At 45.5% G+C, this 18984-nt stretch overlaps 1 protein-coding gene across 5 annotated transcripts in view; it reads left to right on the plus strand.

Annotated features, from left to right (window-relative positions):
* The window catches only part of LOC106601438 (RNA binding protein fox-1 homolog 3), a 393335-nt gene that overhangs the window by 117595 nt on the left and 256756 nt on the right, over positions 1-18984 (plus strand). For 3 of the 5 annotated variants that reach the window (XM_082976499.1, XM_082976494.1, XM_082976498.1), the window contains exon 4: positions 15016-15066. The gene's annotated coding sequence lies outside the window, so the exon portion shown is untranslated. Of the gene's footprint in view, positions 1-14523; positions 14772-15015; positions 15067-18984 lie in introns of those variants that run through there. The other 2 variants (XM_082976495.1, XM_082976496.1) reach the window with 2 other exon arrangements.

Below are 18984 nucleotides of genomic sequence, written 5' to 3' on the forward strand. Positions count from 1 at the left end.
TACAGACATATATCCATCCTGCCCTGCCTTTCTAAAGTCTTTGAAAGCCAAGTTAACAAACAGATCACTGACCATTTCGAATCCCACCATACCTTCTCCTCTGTGCAATCCGTTATCCGAGCTAGTCACGGGTGCACCTCAGCCACGCTCAAGGTACTAAACGATATCATAACCGCCATCGATATAAGACAGTACTGTGCAGCCGTCTTCATCGACCTGACCAAGGCTTTCGAATCTGTCAACCACCGTATTCTTATCGGCAGACTCAACAGCCTTGGTTTCTCAAATTACTGCCTCGCCTGGTTCACCAACTTCTTCTCAGCCATAGTTCAGTGTGTCAAATCGGAGGGCCTGTTGTCCAGACCTCTGGCAGTCTCTATGGGGGTACCACAGGGTTTAGTTCTCGGGCCGACTCTTTTCTCTGTATACATCAATGATGTCGCTCTTGCTGCGGGTGATTCCTTGATCCACCTCTACGCAGACAACATCGTTCTGTATACATCTGGCCCTTCTTTGGACACTGTGTTAACAAATCTCCAAACGAGCTTCAATGCCATACAACACCCCTTCCGTGGCCTCCAACTGCTCTTAGACGCAGTAAAAATAAAACATGCTTTTCAACAGATCGCTGCCCACACCCGCCCGTCCGACTAGCATCACTACTCTGGACGGTTCTGACTTAGAATATGTGGACAACTACAAATACCTAGATGTCTGGCTAGACTGTAAACTCTCCTTCCAGACTCATATTAAGCATCTCCAATCCAAAATTAAATCTAGAATCAGCTTCCTATTTCGCAACAAAGCCTCCTTCACTCACGCTGCCAAACATACCCTCGTAAAACTGACCATCCTACCAATCCTCGACTTCGGCGATGTCATTTACAAAATAGTCTCCAACACTCTACTCAGCAAACTGGATGCAGTCTATCACAGTGCCATCCGTTTTGTCACCAAAGCCCCATATACTACCAACACTGCGACCTGTATGCTCTCGTCGGCTGGCCCTCGCTACATATTCATCGCCAGACCCACTGGCTCCAGGTCATCTATAAGTCTTTGCTATGTAAAGCGCCGCCTTATCTCAGCTCGCTGGTCACCATAACAACACCCACCCGTAGCACGCGCTCCAGCAGGTATATCTCACTGGTCATCCCCAAAGCCAACACCTCTTTGGCCACCTTTCCTTCCAGTTCACTGCTGCCAATTACTGGAACGAATTGCAAAAATCGCTGTAGTTGGAGACTTATAACTCCCTCACTAAATTTAAGCATCAGCTGTCTGAGCAGCTTACCGATTGCTGCAGCTGTACACAGCCCATCTGTAAATAGCCCATCCAACTACCTACGTAATACCCATATTGATTTTATTTTATTTTTTGCTCTTTTGCACACCAGTATTTCTACTTGCACATCATCATCTGCACATCTATCACTCCAGTGTTAATTTGCTAAATTGTAATTACTTCGCTACTATGGCCTATTTATTGCCTTACCTCCTTACGCCATTTGCACACACTGTATATAGATTTTTCTATTGTGTTATTGACTGTACTTTTGCTTATCCCACGTGTAACTCTGTGTTGTTGTTTTTTGTCGCACTGCTTTGCTTTATCTTGGCGAAGTCGCAGTTGTAAATGAAAACATCTTCTCAACTGGCCTACCTGGGTAAATAAAGGTGAAATATATTTTTTTTTAAACAATAAATGCAGCCTCAGGATATATGGTTTCCAGTTTGCATAAAGTCCAGTGAAGTTCCTTGAGGGCTGTCGTGGCATCGGCTTGAGGGGGGATATACACGGCTGTGACAATAACGGAAGAGAATTATCTTGGGAGATAATACAGTTGGCATTTGATTGTGAGGAATTCTAGGTCAGGTGAACAAAAGGACTTGAGTTCCTGTAAGTTGTTAAAATTACACCATGAGTCGTTAGTCATGAACATACACCCCCGCCCTTCTTCTTCCCGGAGAGATGTTTATTCCTGTTGGCCTGACACACCGAGAATCCAGGTGGCTTTACCGACTCTGACAGCATGTTTCCGTGAAACAGAGTATGTCACAATCCCTGATGTCTCTCTGGAAAGCAACCCTTGCCCTAATTTCATCAACCTTGTTATCTAGGGACTGAACATTAGCGATCCGGCGGCGTTATTTTGGGTCGGCCGCTGGGATCAGTTCAAATGCTCAGACAAAGGATCCGCTTCGGGAAAGTCGTATTCCTGGTCGTAGTACTGGTAAGTTGACGTCGCTCTGATATCCAATAGTTATTCCCGGCTGTATATAATAACACTTAAGATTTTCTGGGCTAACAATGTAAGAAATAATACATAAAAAACTAAATACTGCAAAGTTTCCAAAGGACTAGAAGTGAGGCAGCCCTCTCTATCGGCGCCATCATGTAGTAACCAAAAACGTGTTCAACAAATCAAAATGTATTTTATATTTGAGATTCTTCTTTGCCTTGATGACAGGTTTGCACACTCTTGGCATTCTCTCAACCAGCTTCATGAGGTAGTCACCTGGAATGCATTTCAATTTACAGGTGTGCCTTGTTAAAGTTAATTTGTGGAATTTATTTCCTTCTTAGTGTGTTTGAGCCAATCAGTTCTGTTGTGACAAGGGAGAGGTGGTATACAGAAGATAGCCCTATTTGGTAAAAGATCAAGTCCATATTATGGCAAGAACAGCTCAAATAAGCAAAGAGAAACGACTGTCCATCATTACTTTAAGACATGAAGGTCAGTCAATCTGGAAAATGTCAAGAACTCTCATGAGGACTGCCACAGGAAAGGAAGACCCAGAGTTACCTCTGCTGCAGAGGATAAGTTCATTAGAGATACCAGCCTCAGAAATTGCAGCCAAAATAAATGCTTCCCAGAGTTCAAGTAACAGACACATCTCAACATCAACTGTTCAGAGAAGACTGTGTGAATCAGGCCTTCCTGGTCGAATTGCTGAAAAGAACCCACTACTGAAGGACACCAATAAGAAGAAGATAGTTGCTTGGTCCAAGAAACACGAGCAATGGACATTAGATCGGTGGAAATCTGTCCTTTGGTCTGATGAGTCCAAATTTGAGATTTTTGGTTCCAACCGCCGTGTCTTTGTAAAACGCAGAGTAGGTGAACAGAAGATCTCCACATGCGTGGTTCCCACCGTGAAGCATGGAAGAGGAGGAGGTGTGATGGTGTGGGGTTGCTTTTCTTGTGACACTGTCAGTGATTTATTTAGAATTCAAGGCACACTTAACCAGCATGGCTACCACAGCATTCTGCAGCGATACGCCATCCCATCTGGTTTGCGCTTAGTGGGACTATCATTTGTTTTTCAACAGGACAATGACCCAACACACCTCCAGGCTGTGTAAGGGCTATGTGACCAAGAAGGAGAGTGATGGAATGCTGCATCAGATGACCTTGCCTCCACAATCACCCAACCTCAACCCAATTGAGGTGGTTTGGGATGAGTTGAGAATAGACTGATGAGTTTCAGAAGAAAATTATTTGTTTCTGGCCATTTTGAGCCTGTAATCAAACCCACAAATGCTGATGCTCCAGATACTCAACTAGTCTAAAGAAGGGCAGTTTTATTGCTTCTTTAATCAGAACAACAGCTTTCAGCTGTGCAAACATAATTGCAAAAGGGTTTTCTAATGATCAATTAGCCTTTTAAAATTCTAAACTTGAATTTGCTAACATAACGTGCCATTGGAACACAGGAGGGATGGTTGCTGATAATGGACCTCTGTACGCCTATGTAGATATTCCATAAAAAATCTGCCATTTCCAGCTACAATAGTCATTTACAACATTAACAATATCTACACTGTATTTATGATCAATTTGATATTACATTAATTGACAAAAATGTTGCTTTTCTTTCAAAAACAAGGACATTTCTAAGTGACCCCAAACTTTTGAACGGTAGTGTATGTCTGATTCTTATGAGAGGTTTTTTATTTTGGTTCTACTGTTGCCTATTTATCCCTTTCACATCAAACCCACACATTCTATACATGACTTAGCAGTGTCTTACAGCGGTGTACTTCCTGTACCCTCTACATTATCCAGGTTTATCTCCCTGTGCGTCATGTCCCATTACGTTTTCCTCATAAACAAAACCCACCGCTGTACTTGATCTTTCCCAACTCCCATTTGTCCTCTGGATCTCCAAGGTTACCACGTCCATGGATGTCCCAGCGCAGGGAGAGATCTGTCAACAAACTTCTGAGGACTTTCTCACTTGGCAAACTTAAAGGGGGAACTAGCTATCGCAGGTGTCCCAGGAGGTAATCAAGCCACTCCGCTCCCTCCATGTGCCTGTATCTTTAAACAGAATAGATAAAGGAGGCGCGGGTCACGCTGGAGAGCACAGGTACTCGGCAGGAAAAGCAGCGTATTGATGTGTTGCAAAGGGCTGCGACTTCACAGAGCTAGGAGCCCATCAGGCTGCTGGCATACTACCTGTTCAGGTACTCATAAGGGATATAGGTTAGCACCCCAAGATATTGACTTGCCAAGAAGATTACTCACTCTCTCTCTCTCTCTCTCTCTCTCTCTCTCTCTCTCTCTCTCTCTCTCCTCTCTCTCTCTCTCTCTCTCTATGGCTTTAAAAAAATGATAAATGACTTGCTTCTTCACTGGAAACTAATGATCCACCAATGTCTTTCTGTCTTGGTGATGAGAGTGGTGAAGAGTCTTTGATGATGGAGAATTGTCTTGCTGCTGAGAGTGGAGAAGAGTCTTTGATGATGGAGAATTGTCTTGGTGCTGAGAGTGGAGAAGAGTCTTTGATGATGGAGAATTGTCTTGGTGCTGAGAGTGTAGAAGAGTCTTTGATGATGGAGAATTGTCTTGGTGCTGAGAGTGGAGAAGAGTCTTTGATGATGGAGAATTGCGGCTGACACATAAAAGCTGGAGGGCCCCCCGAGACGCTCCCTATCCCTCATGCTACTTAGTTATGTGTTCCACTGTTATCACTATGGTAACCCAGAGTTATTTAATTTTATCGTCGCCACCAAAGTTCAAGCTGAAGGCAGAGCCTATAGTGAGAGAGAGAGAGCAGAGTTGTCTCTTTCACTCTCTCTCCTCGCTGTCTATCTCTCCTTTGTTTCTGTCTCCTTGAGTAAGGAGTTCTGCTTTGCTAGTGTGCATCTGAAGAGACCTGTTATTGTATGTATGAGATGTTAAATGATATTGAAAGGAAGAACCGTTGGTTTGGCTCTCCTTCCCCCCTCCTGCTCCTCAGGTCAGGCTAACCAGTATGAATAAACATGAGGTCTCAACGCCGGTCAACTGTTTGGGAGTAATAAGCTGCTCATGTGTTTGACTCGAGCCAAACAGCAATAAAGTGCCTCGCTTGGCCAGTGTACTGAAGTCAGTTGTCCAAGGATGGAATTGTGTGGGTAAAGGTCAAGGTATTGAGCTGTGGACATACAGAATTGTCACTCTGATCTTTTTATTGTGAGTTCTCCTTTAAGTTCTTCCACGGGTTAGCTTTTCTTTCTTAATGAATCTGTGACTCCTTCCTTCAAAGCTCATATTGTGGAATATCTACTGCATTATTTAGCTGTATAACCACTTCCAAGCTAATGGGGCAAGGAAACCTTCCCTGAGAAAATGTGAAATGTTCAGGCCTTTTCCTCCCATCTCTATTTTTCACTTTCTCATTTCGGCATCAGTTGACTTGATTTTATTTGAAGCCTGCCACTTTCAGTTTGACTTGAGCTCCCAGGCCTATTTGCCAGTACAGAGAGGTTTGAGGTCCGATTTGGACCAAGGGCTTGATACATTTTACAGACTGCTTTTAAATACAAAATTATTCTTCATTCAAATGTAACCTATTACCACAACATCTGTTTTGACATGTAGTCACAGTCATGGAAGCACAATGAGCATACCTGAACTAATTTATATCACTATTATTATACTGTAAATATGGGTTCTGACTTGGTGTACAGGGAGAATACTGTAAGAACAGCCCATGTTCTGAATTATGTCGCTGTTCATTTAAAAAATGATGAACAAATAGTTATATTGACTACGTCCGTCCTAGATCGCTCATTAATATCTTAATCAAAATTATGGATTGCTTCTTATCCTATCGTCGTTTCCCTTATGCCATAGTTTCTACATCTCAATTGTCAGTAGAAACCACATTTGTTTAAGCAAGTCAGCCATATCAGTTATGTTTTTTTAAAAGGCAGTAAACGAGGCTGAATGAACTGTTTCGCTGCCAGACAAGGCTCCGCTGATAGCCAGGTGTAGCGATGGTAAGGATTCACTCCATTGCTGAAAAGAAAGCTCTGCTGTTGGGACAGCTTTATGTAGGCCATAACAGTTTGTGGGCACCGTTTGTCACCATTAGAGTGCAATTAATTGATTGTTTAGTGTTGTGTTGTGTAGTGGCATTGCTGGCATGCATCTAAAAAAAAATTGAGGAGTTTGCCCCACCAAGATTTACATGCTAAAATCGCCCCTGTGACAGAGACATGGGGATGTGAGGGTGTGTTGTATCTAATGAGGCTGACAGAGACATGGGGATGTGAGGGTGTGTTGTATCTAATGAGGCTGACAGAGAAATGGGGATGTGAGGGTGTGTTGTATCTGATGGGGCTGACAGAGACATGGGGATGTGAGGGTGTGTTGTATCTGATGGGGCTGACAGAGACATGGGGATGTGAGGGTGTGTTGTATCTGATGAGGCTGACAGAGACATGGGGATGTGAGGGTGTGTTGTATCTAATGAGGCTGACAGAGACATGGGGATGTGAGGGTGTTTTGTATCTGATGGGGCTGACAGAGACATGGGGATGTGAGGGTGTGTTGTATCTGATGGGGCTGACAGAGACATGGGGATGTGAGGGTGTGTTGTATCTGATGAGGCTGACAGAGACATGGGGATGTGAGGGTGTGTTGTATCTGATGGGGCTGACAGAGACATGGGGATGTGAGGGTGTGTTGTATCTAATGAGGCTGACAGAGACATGGGGATGTGAGGGTGTGTTGTATCTGATGGGGCTGACAGAGACATGGGGATGTGAACTGCTTGCCAACCCGAAGACCACAACACCTCCTGCATTGAGCTCACAGGGAATGTATTACTACAGCTAGCAAGGAATCTGATCAACTCTTTATTAATTCTACAAATAAGCAGACAGTGAAGAGGCACACAGGCCAATATCCCTCCTCAAGACTCCATTGTGTCTGAGGCACAGTGGAGGGTGTGTAGAGAAGCTGATCCTAAAATACTGTGCAACCTCGAGTAGTTTCAGGTGAGATGAGGTAGACCTGTGTATAAATGACAACTAACTACCTCAAATGACACCAGAGTCATGGTTTCATTACCTCTTGTGTGCAGTATACTATTCAAACAGCACATTATCACAACTTTAAAAATACAGTCACATGGAGTTACAGTAGCTAATGTGTGAAGCAGTCTGTGGCTGTGGATAAGCGTGTGCACCTCTCTGTACATGGCTGTGCCTGTGGATGGCCATGAATCTGTCTAGTCCTGGGGGCAGGGAAAGCTCTGTGTTAAACAGTGAGGAGGAGGGATACGCCTCTGTGCGCGTGCATGTGCGGTATGGCAGACGTGATCCCCGGACCCTGCCTGTTCTCCCCTAGAGGGTCATTCAGCCCCTCTCCCTGTCTCTAATCCCGTCTGTCCGGGGGAGATAGGGAGGAGCGGCTGGCCACGGCACACCCGGGGCACCACAAACACAATCACAGGCCTTTCACAGACACTTAACGAGGCTTTGCACTTGTTCAACAAGGCAAAACGCGGCAGGAGGGATCAATTTAATACAAGGCCTGACTCGAATGGAAAGAGGGTTAATAAATAAGCAATGACAGTGAGGACTGCCGCCACAATTTGTGCAGCGCTCGCTTACTCCCCACTTCCTCCCTCCTTGTTTTCCAGAAGCCTCTCTCCCCATATTATGGCACGGTGTAGTTCCTGTCTCCAGAACATATTGGGGAGAGCTGGGGAGGTAGAGAAAGCAGCAGCCTCCTCTCTCATCAGGGTGTTATTTTAATAAATCACTGCTGCCATTGCTTGCTACATTAATTCCTGGGGCCCAGAGGGCTATGATGGTACCAGCAGTGATCTACATGAGGCGCTAAATGATGTGGGGATCCCCCAGTGAGAGAACAGAGACCCCCTGAATCTCCTCAGGCCCCTCCCCTCAGCTTGGCTGGCTCACACCCTGGGCTCCAACTGGGCCGGCCCGCTCGCCCGCCTGCCCTCCACCGCTGACATGATAATCAGCAGAGAGAGAGAGAGCTAGGAGCCGCCGCAGTGCACATACAAATGAGTGGTGCATACATACATCTATAGCTAGGAGGGAAGTCACCTGACCCAGAGACCCAGCGCTAGAGCGCCTCACACCACATCACCCACATGCCCCTCTCTAGTGGCTTCATTAAGTTCTCCCATACTGGGACTGCTGTTTGATATGCTGCATCTTCAGTAGGTATAGACACCCTAATAAACACAGAGACACCAGGAGCCATGTTGAGTGAGATGGAAGTCTACATAAGATGTGAACAGGATGTAGATGCTTATAGTCTCAGGAGGATTGCTTCTTTTATTCTTGTTCATTTCATGAGACGGTAGGCTCAACTCAATATATCTGCAATATATTTCCAGTCACATAGATTTTTTATTTATTTTCCTCTCGTCAAATAAATTGTAGTATGGTTTGAGGTACAGTGAAAATAGCTGGTAGACCTTTCTCACAGGTAGTGGTACTGATGGAGGATGTGTACGGATCCCTCCACCGGAGGTTCCCAGACCCCGGCAACATCAGTTGCATCTTTTCATTTATCACCTCAGAGAGAGAGAGAGAGAGAGAGAGAGAGAGAGAGAGAGAGAGAGAGAGAGAGAGAGAGTTTTCCATTGGTATGCGCAGACAAAGCCGCTAGATTCACCCCCCAGAATACTGCTGTGAGATTATACCCTTCTTTCTTCACACAGCGGGGAACGGGCCACTGCAAATGGAGCGCTTGGGAGTGTGTGGCGTGCCGTGAATGACAGAGCGCCGTACACACTCCAAGCAATGACCCCAAACTCAAGGACTTGCTCCGAATGTCCTCATCTCTCATGCTTCCTGTTTTCGCTGGAAGCTCAAAAAGTGTCATACTGGGATGGACAGCGGGAGTCCACAGGCAGATTGTCAGAGTACAGATGCCAACGTTAGAGGGTGTCAGTCTGGGCTGGGCCCACAGAAACTATTGAAAACACTTGTGAAATATGTAGATCCAAATTTAAGTTCTTCGCAACGTATTCCTGTATAACAGCTGTTTTATTGGAGTATTTTAGGCGCTACAGAGTTAGTTGCCGTAGGAACCAGATGTTAGAGCAGAGTTAGTTGCCTTAGGAACCAGATGTTAAAGCAGCCTTAAACCTGAAAGCCTTAACTGGTGAAACTGACATGTCTGTTTGGATATTACAACAACAAAGAAGTTACTGCAAACAACGATCACTGTTTTCTTTTCTCGGACATCATTGCACGCTTAGAACAGCAGAATATGTACTGGATTTTCTTTTACCACACTGCCAGATTCTCCTCTCCTTTTCGTCAACAAAACAAAAACAATAACAAAGGCGTTGGGCCGGACAGCGGCACTGTTTCCCCAAATACTGATTCCATCTTTAAGTGCAGTAAGTAGCAGGTGTCAAATGAATTCCCAGTGAAAAGGTGGTACAGGAAAGATACAGTCTGATGAGTATTTACATGGATCTACAAAGATATTTCCAAAATACACAGCCTCAACTAGGCCTACACTGCCAAACCAACTATAACATGTTGGAGTACCAACCAGGGCCCGCTTTCCTGATAGCGATGGAACTTAGGCTTACGAGTGTTTTAACTATGCATCTTTCCTGCCTGGCCGAAGATCTACAGTAACACGATTTCCCAAAAGACCACACAGAAAGAACGCTCGCTAAGCTCTGTCGTTGGAGCGTGTGTCGATACTGATAGGATGGAAAGAAAGACAGCGCTGCTCTCAGATCAGCTTTCTCCATTGAACTCTGTCCTTAACATTATAATTATTTCACCATACGATGGATTACCCTCCCCCTCCCCTTCCCATGAAGTGTATTTAACAAGTGCCATCAATAAGGGATCATAGCTTTCACCTGGATTCACCTGGTCCATCTATGTCATGGAAATGTTTTGTATACTCAGTGTATATTGAGACAAATACAGACAGTAGCCTACAAGTAGCAAAATAGAACTCTATTGATTGAACATGAAATGCATCCACTACAAGAGCATGGTGGTTGCCTACAGAGCAGCAAGAGGAACTGCCACTCCCTTCCTTCAGGCTATGCCCCCTGCAGCTAGGAGAGCAGTGTCCCTGCCCCCCACCCCACACTTTTCATGTTTTAAAGTTTCCCCCCACTAGCACTGACTTTGCTGATACTTTATTGAGGAGAAATGTACTTTCTATGCCTGTGATATGTGGTTGTCCCACCTAGCTATCTTAAGATGAATGAACTGTAAGTCACTCTGGATTAGCTTCTGTAAAAAAATAAAAATACAATGTAAAATGTCATGTATTTCAATATGATTGAAATCGACCTATTGCTTACTGTTTGTATTTTTTTTATTTGAAGCATATTTTTAAACGTCACTTGTTTGTGTCAGTTGCAAAGACATTGGAAACTTTGTATTTGCAGTCAACTTTGTTCTGAAGTTATCGCTGATCCCAGAGAGATGGGTAAAACGTGATTCTATTTTTACTTGTGCACAGTAAATACACATTATACTAGCAAATGAACAACAATATATCATTTTTGGAGAAATGAATGACTAAGCAGGCCTGTATGGGGAAAATATGAATGCGCTAAACAATTTGTAGTAAGTAGGCCTAAATAATGCTTGTTCTTGACGTACACCAGCGTTAGAGGGTGGCAGCCTGGGTAAGGCAGCCTGGGTTAGGCAGCCTGGGTAATGCAGCCTGGGTTAGGCAGCCTGGGTAATGCAGCCTGGGTTAGGCAGCCTGGGTTAGGCAGCCTGGGTAATGCAGCCTGGGTTAGGCAGCCTGGGTTAGGCAGCCTGGGTAAGGCAGCCTGGGTAATGCAGCCTGGGTTAGGCAGCCTGGGTAAGGCAGCCTGGGTAAGGCAGCCTGGGTTAGGCAGCCTGGGTAATGCAGCCTGGGTAAGGCAGCCTGGGTAAGGCAGCCTGGGTAAGGCAGCCTGGGTAATGCAGCCTGGGTAAGGCAGCCTGGGTAATGCAGCCTGGGTAAGGCAGCCTGGGTAAGGCAGCCTGGGTAAGGCAGCCTGGGTTAGGTTTACACAAACTACTGAAAACACTTCATTGTAATATGGAGATCAATATGTAGGTTATTCACAATAAATGTCTATCTACCAGCTGTTGTACTGAAGTATTTAGGGGCTACAGAGTTCGGCTGTAGAGTATAGCCTATCAGACATAGTAAATGGTAAATCATTATCAGTGAGTTAACGTTACATCATCTTTACAATGAAACCAGACACTGTCTGTAAATTGAGATGCAGTATTGAATAGCAATACACAAAGGAAAGCAAGGCAATACATGGTCTGTAATGTTGTGACAACAGGCCATCTGCCCTCTACTATGTAGCTCACAACCACTTTACCTTTCAAGGATGGCTAGTAATGACTTTGATTGTGTCATGCAAATACCAAATCTTAAACCATGCGTGCTTTTACCTCTCCTGACCCCATATTTCCAGACTCCCTCTTTCTGACGAGAACACACCCCTCCTCATCCCTTCCCTCCAACCATTAAACTGCATCTGAACATCAGACTTAATTGATGAAAGGAGGGCCTGTCTTCGTTTATAAGCAGGCATCCACCAAACTAATCTGGGTGTGTTGTGAAGTCTGTCCTTTCCATTAAGTGGGACACATTATCTCCTAATCAAATTAAAGTCATTTAATTGTCGCCCTCCCTTGATAGATCCGGTGAAAAAAGGAGGAGAGTTGTGTTTGCTGAAGGGGGATGTGTGCAGATTGAACAGGGCCTGTGTCATTATGGTATGAATTTGTAAATAACCAAAGCGTTCACTGTCATGTCTTTGCTTTGAACCTTTCTATAGGGTGAAGCTGAGTTTGACATTTTATCCACTCTCCCAGCTCAGTGTATACCCAAAACAATTGAGGCTAAGAACCTAGCTGAAGGGGCACTAGTTATGTGACCCCATGAACGATTGAGCTCTGTAACCTACTGATCACTAGTCTCATTTCTTAAACACTACTCTGAGCGTGTGTGTGTGTGTGTGTGTGTGTGTGTGTGTGTGTGTGTGTGTGTGTGTGTGTGTGTGTGTGTGTGTGTGTGTGTGTGTGTGTGTGTGTGTGTGTGTGTGTGTGTGTGTGTGTGTGTGTGTGTGTGTGTGTGTGTGTGTGCGTGTGCTGCAAACTAAACCACCTGTGCTGGCCAGTGTGTTAGCTGGTGGCTCTGTCCCTGCTACGTGGTTTGCAGGCTGCTATTACCTGAGTCATCCTGTGATTAAGAATGGAAGTCTCTGTGTGGAATGGGGCCGGTCTGTCTGCCTCTGTCCTCCCAGCCCAGCACTGCGTAGGCCCTGGGGGGTCCCCATGGTAACCAGAGTGAAGGATACCCCTGCAGACTCTGGCCCTGGCCACCGCCGCCGCTGCCCGCCATGTGGGGATCCCTGGGCGTGTGATAAATGAAGGAGCGTGGGATCGTTTGTCCCACTGATAGAGTTTTATCCCCTGCCCTTTCAGAGCAGTCAGACCATAAAGAGAGAGCCACGGCCAAGCGTGACAGGTTAACCCAACAGTAATAGAATACTCCTAATGGTCTGGTCTGGGCCAAGGGTTGGAGCCACCGGCCACAACAGCCAGACGTCCACCCCACCTCTATCGTTATAGGTGCTCTGGGACCACGTCACCCACTTTGTGGTTGTCACAGAGAGAAGCAAGGACAAAGTGGGCACTTTGATGGCTTAATGGGCACTTTGATGGTGTCTTAGGGCGGAATGGAGGTGGGCGAGGGCAGGCAAACGGATAGAATAGAGTATACAAGACATTAAGACAAGGAAACGAGCTGTAGGGCGGTGAGGTAAGCCTAAAGCACATCCGGTACTTGGCAATTTTACCCTGTGCTTCAAAGGACTGCATTTTACAAGGGCCTTTGAATTTATAGGAATTCTACAGCAGCTGGCTGGCAAGTCTATTGTTTTTTATAGTGCCATTCATGTTGAATGATTTGATAGCGTAGCAATACATATGAGAGGTATGAGAAAATAAACATGATCAAACACCAGTGAGCAGTCAGAAGAGATTTAGATTATTTTGTTGTCATGACTTTCACTTGAACATGCCTGTCTCTCTACGATTAATCCTCACAAAGAAAGACAATCCTCGGGGCTAGCCTACATGTTTATGCTTTAACAAGGTTGTTTGTGTAGATGTTTGTTAGCGTGCACCTTGGGTAGCAGTTAGTCATGTTTGAATATGGCTTTAATTAGCCCTGTGTATTCCAGCAGCAGCAGCTCAGAGCCCTCTGTCCACAGCCCCCCCCACCACCACCACCACCGTCCTCTCTGCTGCTCTACTAATAGTGTCCTGTCCTCTCTCCTCCTCTCCTCTCCCCTCCTCCTCTCCTCCTCCCAGGAACATCAGCGCTCTGTGTGGTTAAGATAATAGCAGCTCACACTAAAGATGTTAATTGAGGGGAGATAAAGTGTGGAGGTTGGTAGATGAGGGAGGTGGGGATGCTGTGTGTGTGTGTGTGTGTGTGTGTGTGTGTGTGTGTGTGTGTGTGTGTGTGTGTGTGTGTGTGTGTGTGTGTGTGTGTGTGTGTGTGTGTGTGTGTGTGTGTGTGTGTGTGTGTGTGTGTGTGTGTGTGTGTGTGTGTGTGTTTGTGTGTGTGTGCTAATATTAAGTTGTGGTGTTCCACTACCAACTAGCCTCTTAATAAACCTCTGTCACACCAGGTGAGGTGTGATAAATCTGGAGGGATTATGATAACTGTGAGTTGTTCCTCCCTCCTAGAATCAGACAGGAAGGTGTGGCAGCAGTGGGGTCTGGTGAGGTCTGTCTCAAGGTGGGCTGGAGACTCAGGGAAGTGTTTGGCCAACTGAAATGTGTAGCGGGCAGGCAGGCAGGTGGGTAGGCGGGCAGGATGGCAGGCACTAGGCAAGCGGGCGGACGTGTAGGCACTCAATGTGGGTAGAACACAGGGGAAGCAGAGACGGAGTAATCTGACCAAACAGCTGAAGTGACAGAAGCTACATTAATAGAGGCATATGTCTGGAGCACAGAGAGACGGAAAGAGAGAGAAAACAGACACTGTACCAGCCTGAGAGAGGGAAGAGAGAGAGCGAGAGAGAAAGGGTGAGGGGTAAACAGAAAACAGCGCCAGCCTCTGTAATTGCCTCAATGCCACTGGGAATGCTCTCATTCATTTGAAGCAGGCTGTATTCTCCCTCTCTCTTTCTCTTTTTTCTCAATTGAGGGGAGGGGGGTGTAGTGGGTTGGATTGAGGTGCGTGGGGTGGAGTTGGGTGGGTGATCCGTGTGCAATCCTCAGTGTGTGATGCTAACGTATGGCGATGAGTGCGATAGCTCCCCTGTGCTGAATCTCCCGTAACATCAGCGTGAGGACCAGTCCATGGCTGTGGCCTGGGTAGAGGAGAGCAGAGCAGAGAGGAGCACAGCATACAGCGCTGTGGAAAAGTGAGGGCGATAAGGAGGTAGGCGGACTGCAGCTCAGACCTGTCAGATGTGATCGCGCACCGGAGCACTCCGCATGGGTCTGTCTCTTTTTATATTTCCCTAAGACAGCCCACCTCTTCACGCCCCCCTCTCTTCTTTATTCCCTCTCTCCTCCTCTGCGCTCTGTTTTTTTTCTACCTTCCTCGAGGAATTCTTTATTTCTTTATGTCTTGTGTGGCGCGTGCGTTGGATGATGTGCCCCCTCCTCCTTCCTCTTTTCTCCTCCTCTCTCTTTGCCGCTTTCACAGCCTAGTTTTCTTTTTTTCTCAATCTTGTGTGCAGGTTGTATCTGACAGAGAGAGGACCACCGCCACGCTCCAGCCCCAACCCACTGTGAGTATTCTTATGCTAATTTTCCATCTCCATCTTTCCCAACGTCGGTTTGTCTTTTATTCTCAACCCTTTTATGTTCTCGACCGCGGCGCACTGAGAACGTGGCGGCTGCGACAGAGAGAAAGGAGGAGAGACAGAGAGAGGGAGAGAAAGAGGGAAGGAGGGAAGAGAGAGGATAACTAGTGCTGTGTAGGGGTTTCTCTGAGGATGGTGGAATGGCTGAGGGGGAAGAGGAGGGGGCGGGTCTTGATGTGGTAGATGGTTCTGTGTGTGAATGGTTGGGATGTTGTTGACGACAGTTAGCGTGGAGCGGGTCAGCACACTGATCACCAGGGTCTCTCTTTTACCTTAACTTCTCACTTTCCATATTGACTGACTCTTCTGTTTTGATATTGAGGCTTTTCTGTTTCCTACTGTGTTCCTGTTACCACTACCGAGAGGGGTCCACTGTTGTCATTTGAACAGTGGACATGTGTACGATAAACAGAGATTTAAGAATAATATTTGTGTGTGTGTGTGTGTGTGTTCAAACAAGTCTGTATTCTCTATGGGTGATCATATGTGAGTGTATTTTTATTGTGTGTGTGTGTTTATTTATGGGTGAACCAGTGGAGGCTGCTGAGGAGAGGATGGCTCACAATAATGGCTGGAATGCAGCGAATGGAATGGCAACATACACCTGGAAACCATGTGTTTGATGTATTTGATACCATTCCACTAATTCCGCTCCAGCCATTACCACGAGACCATCCTCCCCAATTAAGTTGCCACCAACATATGTGTGTATTTTCAGTCTGTTTGTAGCTGTGTTTATTTGTACATGCGTGGCCACATGGGAGTGCATGAATATCCATGTTCATTTGCATACGTGTGTACACAGTAGTCCTACATGTGGGACTATGTATGCACGTGTTTGTGTACAGTTTATGCGTTCACCAAACGTGTGAAGTGTATTTGTATCACAAATGTGTAGTAGAGATCAGTATGCTAGTGTCCATACCCACCTGCTGTCCCGTGTGTGTGTGTGTGTGTGTGTGTGTGATGCGTGCTGTGTGTATGTGGACCAGATGAAGAGTGGGTGTTCTCTGTGTGGGGCTGAGATAGACAGTACCATGCCCCATCACTATGTCAAGGCTAATGGGTACACAGGTCAGCAGGGGTGGACACAGAGTTGGCCATGTAGACCGATGTATGTCAGCACAACAACACCTTTCTCTCAGGCCTGGATAACAATAGGCCTTAGTGTAGTTCACTACATGTGCATACAATAAGGACTAACAGAAAACCTCTGCTTTCTAATGTAAGGAAATATACTGGATATTCAGCTGACAAAGTGCAGGGAAAATTCTGTTGTAGATTCAGTTGACATTTGGATATAGATTGATCTGAAGATGGCAATTAAGCAAAATCCAGAAGCTAGGCATCTGGTGAGGCGGAGGATGCTATTGGCTGGCAGAGCATTACCATTTTAGTCCCATTTTCACATGATGAACCCCAGAATGGATTATCTCACCATGCTAAACAGTGGCTGTTGTAAATGTGATGTATGAAAGAGGTTTGTGCGTCCTTGTGTTATTTGTCCATTTCCGTGACCCGGCTGGTGCTCGGTGATGTAGTATTGGTCTGATTAATGATGATCAGGTCTAACACGTGCGCTCACATCCAGACAGACCTGCCTTTTCTGGCCCTTATGAAAATTAATAGTCACCTCAAATCCCTAGAACGATAGCATGCTGTCGACGAGCGCCGCTTTCTAAAGTGAGTCGATAAAAATGAGAACCATTCCGCAAATTACAGAAGATTAGGTTCCCCTCCACCAATCTGAATCCTTAAACCCCTTATGTTTGTACAGCTCTGTGTGTGGAATGGAATTCAGCCACAAGATCTGAGCAGAATAGCAATAAAAAGAAGGTAAAAAGTTCTGAGTGAAACTCTGTGATAAAAATAGCCAGACGAGTTAAAGCACATGATAATTGATACAGTAGTGTGTTGCGCTTGGCTGTAGTTAAGTGAGCAACAGAGGTTGTCAGTCATAAGGAGAATAGAACAGACTATCCTGGTGTATTTAAAACACTGGAGCATTTATCATGTCATTCTATGCTTTATAGAGGGTGCTTCTGGGATAGCCTGGTTTTCTTTGCTTCATTTATCTGGGTCTTGTGCTTTATAGCTCCGGTTAGACGCTTTGTACTGGTTCTTGATCCCAATGTACACAACGGAAAGTATGAAACTATTGTCTCCGGGGCCCCTCGGAAAAGCTTATCTTCTATTTTTAGTCGGCTTCTCCTCATTGTAGCCTCGGTCGCATGCTTACGTCTGACGGTTGTGCCATAAAGTATCTGTGCTTCATCCCCGCCAAGCCGGCAGCCGGAGACAACTCTCACCCACACATAAGGGATCTATGAGCCATATAACACAGGGCCCTGCACTACCTCCTGAAATACAGGGGACCACAGCTGTGTCACCCTCTCCGTGTGATAGCACCTATATGTGGTGAGAGCTCAATATTAGCGTAATGCGCTAACCATTTATTTCGCATCACTCACCACCACTTATCACAGAGCTAGACACCAACCGGAACATACTGAACAAAAAAATATCCTAAAGATAAAAATCACATTTCACTAGAGGGTGTTTGTGTGACAGTGATTTATGCTGTGAGCATCCTGCCACCTCATTGAGATGGGAGTGAGTTCCGGGTGGCTAAATCAATTTGTGCTAAGGCCGTCGGTGCTAGTATTGGTTTCGTGATATGATCTTTGTTGTCCTTTTTTTTTTAGAGGTCAGTGCAGATGCAATGACAAGGGCAAAGAACCTGAGCTCTAGTCTCTGTTTCTGAGCTCTCAAACCATCCCCCACCAGGGGATTGTGGGAAAAGGAAGCTTTGGTTCTAAAGAGTATATGTTTTGTCAGGGTTCAAACCGAACGTAACGTCCATTACACTGCCAATTCATTTCCTCCCAGTCAGATCTTGATGGAATGTCTGAGGTTAGACACGAGAATGGTCCTTACATTAGTCACTGTAATTGCTCAGTGATTGTGACACAGATCTCCAAGGCGTGCCAAGAGTCATGTAGTAGTAGTAATAGCTAGCTAGCAGAGAGAGGGCAGAGAGAGCGGGGGTGATAATACTATAATGCTGGTAGTGGATGGAGGAATCTGACACCAGCAGGCCAGATGTTAGAGAGCTGTGGACAGGAAGAGAATATATATCCTGTGAGGTGTGTCATCATGTCACATGATCCATCCCTACTGATCCAGCCAGTCTTCTGTTCTGACGTCTCACAACTAGGCCTAAATATGGAACGTAAGAAAACCAACCCACTACTTTGGAGGCTTCCCCATATGAATCACACTCAGAACAAGGCCATGAATTTGATTATACCTTGTTTTAAGATCTTATATTGAGCAATGTTAACTATTGCACAAATGACATAGGAATTGCTCATCAGTTGCCAACGGATCAACTCCATGAAATTGCAAAGCAGTTACTAAATCACAATCATGTATCAATATGTCAATGCAATGTTCGTACTAGAGTATTTACAGTGTTCCTACACATCCAGTATATTCATAACAAACGATTCTAAATGAGAGGAAGAGAAGATTGACATGAAGTAGCACTGCACCATGACGCTCAGATGACTGTGTTCTTGTGCATGCAGAGAAGTGTAGCTAGCTATGCTTTGTGTTCAGTTTCTAAAAGGTCTCCTATGATGTATGCTATCTACTAGCTGGCTAATCAACCCCAGCTGCAAAACTTTACGTTGTTGGTCATAACAGGTGGGAGGGGACAAAGGTCCCACACATGTGAATCCATCCTCTCTTATCTCCAATTGCCTTTCATTTTCCTACATTGCCTGCTGCCGAGCATCATGGGAAATAAAACGCCGAGACACATTTTTAATTAAGTGCAGT

The sequence above is a fragment of the Salmo salar genome, chromosome 06, assembly GCF_965601325.2.
Source record: "Salmo salar chromosome 06, fSalSal1, whole genome shotgun sequence".
Classification (NCBI taxonomy): domain Eukaryota; kingdom Metazoa; phylum Chordata; class Actinopteri; order Salmoniformes; family Salmonidae; genus Salmo; species Salmo salar.